The sequence below is a fragment of the Mus pahari genome, chromosome 8, assembly GCF_900095145.1.
Source record: "Mus pahari chromosome 8, PAHARI_EIJ_v1.1, whole genome shotgun sequence".
Classification (NCBI taxonomy): Eukaryota; Metazoa; Chordata; class Mammalia; order Rodentia; family Muridae; genus Mus; species Mus pahari.
The window spans coordinates 102,322,587-102,329,923 of record NC_034597.1 but is presented as its reverse complement, the minus strand read 5'-3'; the positions used below and the strand labels follow the sequence as shown (position 1 = coordinate 102,329,923).

The window sequence follows — 7,337 nt, the reverse complement described above, 5'->3', positions numbered from 1 at the left end:
TCAGTATATTGAAATATTTTTTTGCATCCCTGAAATGAAGCCTACTTGATCATGGTGAATGATCGTTTTTAAGTGTTTTGGATTTGGTTGACAAGAATTTTAATGAGTATCTTTGCATCAGTGTTCATAAGGGAGATTGGTCTGAAGTTCTCTTTCTTTGTTGGGTCTTTGTGTGATTTAGGTATAAATGTAATTGTGGCTTCATAGAACAAATTTGGTTCCTTCTGTTTCTATTTTGTGGAATAGTTTTAAGAGTGTTGGTATTAGGTCTCCTTTAAAGGTCTGATAGAATTCTCCACTAAATCCACCTGGTCCTGGGCTTTTTTTTTTTTGGTTGAGAGACTATTAATGATTGCTTCTATTTCTTTAGGGATTTATGGGAGTGTTTAGATGGTTTATCTGATCCTGTTTTAACTTTGGCCCCTGGTATGCGTCCAGAAAATTGTCCATTTCATCCAGATTTTCCAATTTTGTTGAGTATAAGTTTTTGCAGTAGAATCTGATGATTGTTTTTGAATTTCTACAGTTCTTGTTGTTATGTCTCCCTTTTCATTTCTGACTTTATTAATTTGGATACTGTCTATGTGNCCTCTGGTTAGTCTGGCTAAGGGTTTATTTATCTTGTTGATTTTCTCAAAGAATCAACTCCTGGTTTGATTCTTTTGGGTTCTATTTGGTTGATTTCAGCCCTGTGTTTGATTATTTTCTGCCATCTATTCCTCTTGGGTGTATTTCCATCTTTTTGTTCTAGAGCTTTCAGATGTGTTGTCAAGCTGCTAGTGTAAGCTCTTACCAGTTTCTTTTTGGAGGCGCTTAGAGCTATGAGTTTTCCTCTTACCTCAATGAAAGTTTTTTCTTTTGTTGTATCCCATAAGTTTTAGTGTGATATGTCTTCATTTTCATTAAATTCTAAAAAGTCTTTAATTTCTTTATTTCTTCCTCGACCAAGTTATCATTGAGTAGAGCGTTGTTCAGCTTCCAATGTATGTATGTTTTTCACTATTTTTGTTGGAATTTAAGACCAGCCTTAGTTCATGGTGAGTTTCCAGGGTGCATGGGATTATTCCAATCTTCTTGTATCTGTTGAGGCCTGTTTTGTGACCAGTTATATGGTCAGTTTTGGAAAAAGTACCATGAAGTGCTGAGAAGAAGGTACATTCTTTTGCTTTAGGATGAAATGTCCTATAAATATCTGTTAGATTCATTTGGTTCATAACTTCTGTTAGTTTCACTGTGTCTCTGTTTAGTTTCTGTTTCCATGATCTGTCCATTGCTGAGAGTGAGGTGTTGAACTCTCCCATTATTATTGTATGAAGTGTGATGTGTGCTTTGAGCTTTGATAAGGTTTCTTTTATGAATGTGGGTGCCCTTGCATTTGGAGCACAGGTGTTCAAAATTGAGAGTTCATCTTGGCAAATTTTTCCTTTGACCAGTATGAAGTGTCCTTCCTTATCCTTTTTGATAACTTTTGGTTGAAAGTTGATTTTATTTGATATTAGAATGGCTACTCCAGNTTGTTTCTTGGGATCATTTTCTTGGAAAATTGTTTTCCAACCTTTTACTCTGAAGTAGTGTCTGTCTTTGACACTGAGGTGCGTTTCTTGTACTCAGCAAAATGCTGGGTCCTGTTTATGTATCCGATCTGATTGTCTATGTCTTTTTATCAGGGAATTGAGTCTATTAATGTTAAGAGATATTAAGAAAAAGTGATTATTGCTTCCTGTTATTTTTGTTGTTAGAGGTAGAATTTTGCTGTGTGGCTGTCTTCTTTAGGGTTTGTTGAAAGACTACTTTCTTGTTTTTTTCTAGGGTGTAGCTTCCCTTCCTTTGTTGTTTTCCATCTATTATCAGTTGTAGGGCTGGACTTGTGGGAAGATATTTGTAAATTTGGTTTTGTCATGGAATATCACGTTTTCTGTCTATGGTAATTGAGAGTAATATTCTTTCTTTGTTTAGTTCAGTTGGTGTTTTAATTATGTGATGGGAGGAATTTCTTTTCTAGTCCAGTGTATTTGGAGTTCTGTAGGCTTCTTGTATGNTAATGGGCATCTCTTTCTTTAGGTTAGGAAATTTTTCTTCTATAATTTTTTGAAGATATTTATTGGCCCTTTAATTTGGGGATCTTCACACTCTTCTATACCTATTATCCTTAAGTTTGGTCTTCTCATTGTGTCCTGGATTTCCTGGATGTTTTGGGTTAGGATCTTTTTGCATTTTGCATTTTCTTTGATTGTTGTGTCCGCGTTCTCTATGGTATCCTCTGCACCTGAGATTCTCTCTTCTATCTCTTGTATTCTGTTGGTGATGCTTGCATCTGTAACTCCTGATCTCTTTCCTAGGTTTTTTAACTCCAGGGTTGTCTCCCTTTGTGATTTCTTTATTGTTTCTATTTCCATTTTTAGATCTTGGATGATTTTGTTCATTTCCTTTGCCTCTTTGATTCTGTCTTTCTGTAATTCTTTAAGGTATTTTTATGTTTCCTCTTTAAGGGCTTCTACCTGTTTATCTGTGTTCTCTATTTCTTTAAGGGAGTTATTTATATCCATCTTAAAGTCCTCTATCATCATCATGAGAAGTGATCTGAAATCTGAATCTTGCTTTTCCATTGTTATGGTGTATTCAGGACTTGCCGTGGTGGGAGAATTGCATTCTTATCATGTCAAGTAACCTTGGTTTCTGTTGCTTATGTTCTTATGCTTGCTTCCCACCATCTGATTATCTCTAGTGCTCCCTGCTCTCACTATATCTGACTGGGGCCTGTCCTTCCTGTGATTCTGTTTGTGTCAGAACTCCTCAGAGTCCTGCTCTGTGACCCTGTGTTTCCAGGATCCTGTGATTCTGAGATCCTGGGTGTGTTGTAGTTCCTGAGAGTCAAGGTGCCTCGGGGACCTTGAGCTCCTGGTGTGACCAATCTCCTGGGATCCCAGGATCCTGGGATCCTGGGCATGTTAGCGCACCTGGGAGTGTAGCTTCCTCTAGGTGTTGTTGGACTGACTGCAGGATTTGCCCCCAAAGTCTACTCAGGGCACCTTCTCAAACCAGAAAGGAACCTGAGTCACTGGGCAGGAGCGGGTTCCTGTGTTCCTGTGTCCCACTAGTCTCAGTTACTCCCAGTGGTGTTGGAACAGATGTTGTGTCCTCCTCATCTCTGATCCTCTGATCCTGGACATGTTAGAGCACCTGGGAGTGGAGCTTCCTTTGGGTGTTGTGGGACTGGCTGCAGAATTCAGGCCCAAGGTAAACAGGCGCAGACTGCACTGCCTTGCTTCTTTGAAAAGGTTTGATTATACCTCCTTACAAAACTTAAACTGGTGTTCCTATACCTTTTGTATAGTATATTGTGACATTCCTAAGCAAAGCATTCTCTTATTGACTTGAGCAGTCATTAATTTATTTTAAATGCATTACATCTAGATAGTCTGTAATAGACACTTAAAACACCCTATTAAATATATCCCCAATAAAATACAATGTTGCAGTCTAGAAACTGGTTCAGGATAATGTAGCTTGCAGCAACATCAGCTTTAATCTCTAGATGGCACCATGTTATAAGGAATCAGACTGGGATCTTATTACAATTTTCATAAAACATGCTGACAACAAAGAACTCTTGCTTGAAAAAAAAAGATTTCTGGGAATTAGGTACAATTGTGATGAAAGTTTTATTTCACCAGATTTGGGTAGGTGTCTAATTTTCATATGCCTGTAAGATAGAGGAGTCCATGAAGAAACTGAGTGTCCAAGACATTCCTGCCCATAGTAAGAAGTGCATCAGCCAAGTTGTCTTGGATGATTGTGCATTTAAGTTGTTAGAAAACATTAAAATATGCAGTCCTCATGGTTTCCCAGCAAGACTGCAACTGTAATTGTGATGTTGTGTTTGGTAATCTACTGTTTACCTGGCTTCAAATAGGAGCAAGACTGCAAATTTATTCTTAATCTTCATTAATAAGATTTAATATTAGTCTCAGCAGAGAAGAGACAAGCTGCTTGTGTCATCTCTTCCTTAATTTACCTTTTTATGTTTTAAACATCCTCTTTCAGCCTCTTGTCTTGTACTTCCAGGGATTTGACCCCAGCACCTGAAAATTTCTTTTAAGGTCTCCAAGAACTTAGCAATTAGGTTGCTTTCTGTCAGCCAATGTGGCAAACTCAATTAGCCAGCCAATAATCTGCCTGCCCTCCTTTTCCACTTTCACGACATTTTGAACACTCCTTGTATACATTTTCAGTTACTGTTTTGCGTTTTCATTATTTGCCTACAGATTTTTATCTACTGCTTGTATGTGCAGCCAAGTTTCCTATGTGCTTACCTTTATGCATATTGTGGCTTACACACTAAACTTGAGATGATACCAAGGAGATTATCACAGCCCCTGCACAAGAATGACATACAGATTTGTGGAAATTTACCTATTTTTTAAAATTGAATATATAAATACAAAAAAAATGTAGAAGGTCAATATAAATAAGGTTCCAGATAGGATTTAAAGACTTGAAATAGAAGTGTAACCTGATTGAAGAGGAGGTATGTGTCTGTCTGAAACCACACATTTCCTTCAGAGGGAAGTAACACAACATTATGAATCAGAAGCTTGGTTGGTGTGTTTCTGGAAAATGAGTAGGTCTAGAGTGAGTGGGAGACAAAAGAAAGAAAGAAAGAAAGAAAGAAAGAAAGAAAGAAAGAAAGAAAGAAAGAAAGAAAGAAAGAAAGAAAGAAAGAAAACTGTTGTGAGTGTTTGGCTGAGGAATAGATGTGACTTGAGAAATTCAGGACTCTATAATATCTAGCAAGGACTTTGGACATAATTGGAGGTAGGAAGTCCCTGTCCAGGACCAATGGTGATAGGAGTGGTCAGTTATAGTTAGTACCTCATGGAATCCTCTCCAAAATTGACCATATAATTAAGCACAATGTAAACCTCAACGGATACAAGAAAATTGAAATAACTCCTTGCTGAACTTCAACAAAAACAGAAACAACAGAAAGCCTGTATTCTCATGGAAGCTGAAAAACTCTCTACTCAATGATCAGTTGGTCAGTGAAGACATAGAGAGAGAAAATAACGACTTTTTAGAATTTAATGACAATGAAGGCACAGCATGCCCAAACTTATGGGACACAATGAAAGCAGTGCTAAGAGGAAAATTCACAGAACTAAGTGCCTTCATAAAGAAATAGGACAGATCTTATCCGGGCAACTTAACAGCACATGGGAACACTCTAAAACAAGAAGCAAACGCATCCAAGAAGAGTAGACACCAGGAAATAGTAGAGCACAGGGCTGAAATCAATCAGTTACAAACAAAGAGAAGAATACAAAGAATCAACAAAACCAAGAGAAAATCAGCAAAATAGTTAAATCCCTAGCCAAATTAACTAAAAGGCACAAAGAAGGCCAAATGAACAAAATCAGAAGTGAAGAGGGAAACATAACAACAGAAGCTGAGGAAATCCAAAAAAAGAAAAAGGAAAGAAAAAAATATTAGATCTTACTTCAAAAGCTTCTATTCCACAAAACTGGAAAATCTATACAAAATGGATGATTTTCTAGAAAGATGCCACTTACCAAGGTTAAATCAAGATTAGGTAAACTATTTAAACAGTCTCATAACCCTGAAGGATATAGGAGCAGTCATTAAGTTTCCAAACCAAACCAAAACAAGGAAAGAAGAGCAAGGCAAGGCAAGGCAAGGCAAGGCAAGGCAAGGCAAGGCAAGGCAAGGCAAGGCAAGGCAAGGCAAGGCAAGGCAAGGCAAAGCAAAGCAAAGCAAAGCAAAGCAAAGCAAAGCAAAGCAAAGCAAAGCAAAGCAAAGCAAAGCAAAGCAAAGCAAGGCAGAGCTCAGGGCCAGAGGATTTCAGTGCAGAATTCTACCAGACTTTCAGAGAAGAGATAATACCAATGTTCCTCAAAGTATTCCACAAAAGAGAAACAGAAGAACACTATTTCATTCATTCTCTGATAAACACCATCAGCAGAGATGCCCCCTCCCTAGCTTTCTCTCCTAGTTCTCTCTCCTTGCATCCTTCCAGCAACTTATCCCTCCTGTTCGCATCTCCAACCCCACATCCCTGTCCAGTCTCCTCTTCCCATCCATTGGTAATGTCTATTCTGTTTCCCTTTCTTTGTGAGATTAATGTCTCCCTCCCCACTGAGCCTTCCTTGTGAATTAGCTTTCTTGGGTCTGTGAGTTGTAACATGGTCATGCTTTATGGATAATATCCTCATATAAAAGAGTCCATACCATATTTTTTTCTGGGTCTGGGTTAACTCACTCAGGGTTATCTTTTCAAGTTTCTCCCATTTTTCTGGAAAATCTCATGATGTCATTTTTTTAATAGCTGGGTAATGCTCCGTTGTGTAAATGTACCACATTTTCTGTGTACATTCTTCAGTTAAAGTACATCTACCTAGGTTGTTCCCAGTTTCTGGCTATTATGCAAAAGCTGCTATGAAGATAGCTGAGGAAATGTCCTTGTGCTATGGTGGGGCATCCTTTAAGTATATGTCCAGGAGTGGTACAGCTTGGTCTTGGGGCAGAACTATTCCCAATGTTCTGAGCAACTGCCAAATTAATTTCCAGAGTTGTTATACAAGTATGCACTCCCACTAAAAATACAGTAGTATTCCCCTGGCTCCACATCCTAGCTAGCGTGAGATATCAGTTGTGGTATCGGCCATAGCCATTCTGATGGTTATAAGAAGGAATCTCAGAGTTGTTTTGATTTGCATTTCACTTTCACCTCTCTCCCTATCACTTCAAAGCACTACTTGAAATCCTAGATAGAGCAATAAGATTGCCAAAGGAATTCAAAGGGATATAAATTGGGAAGGAAGAAATCAAATTATTACTACTCACAGATGATATGATAGTATACATAAGTGACCCCCCAAATTCTACCAGAGAAGTCCTGTAGCTGATAAACAACTTAGCAAAGTGAGGATATAAAATCAACTCAAAGAAATCAGAAGCCTTTCTTTATACAAATGATAAACAGGCTGAAAAAAGAAATTAGGGAGACAACACTCTTTATTATAGCCACAAATAATATAAAATATCTTGTTTTAACTCTAACAAAGGAAGTGAAAGATTTGTATGACAAGAGCCTCAAGTTACTGAAGAAAGAACCTGAAGAAGTTATCAGAAGGTGGAAAGATCTCCCATGTTCATGGATCAGTAGGATTAACATAATGAAAATGAACTTCTTTTTTATCATTAGTTATTATCATTGTGTTTTATATTTATTTTTCCAATTTTTTATTAGATATTTCCTTCATTTACATTTCAAATGCTACTTCTTAACAAAAGCAATTTACAGATTTAATGCAATCTCC

At 37.6% G+C, this 7,337-nt stretch overlaps 1 non-coding gene across 1 annotated transcript; it reads left to right on the top strand.

Moving 5' to 3' along the window:
* The first annotated feature begins 4,317 nt into the window (after positions 1–4,317).
* LOC115064668 lies at positions 4,318–4,421 on the top strand. Its single transcript, XR_003844482.1, has one exon. It is a non-coding gene; the product is annotated as a U6 spliceosomal RNA (small nuclear RNA).
* The last annotated feature ends 2,916 nt before the right edge of the window (positions 4,422–7,337 follow it).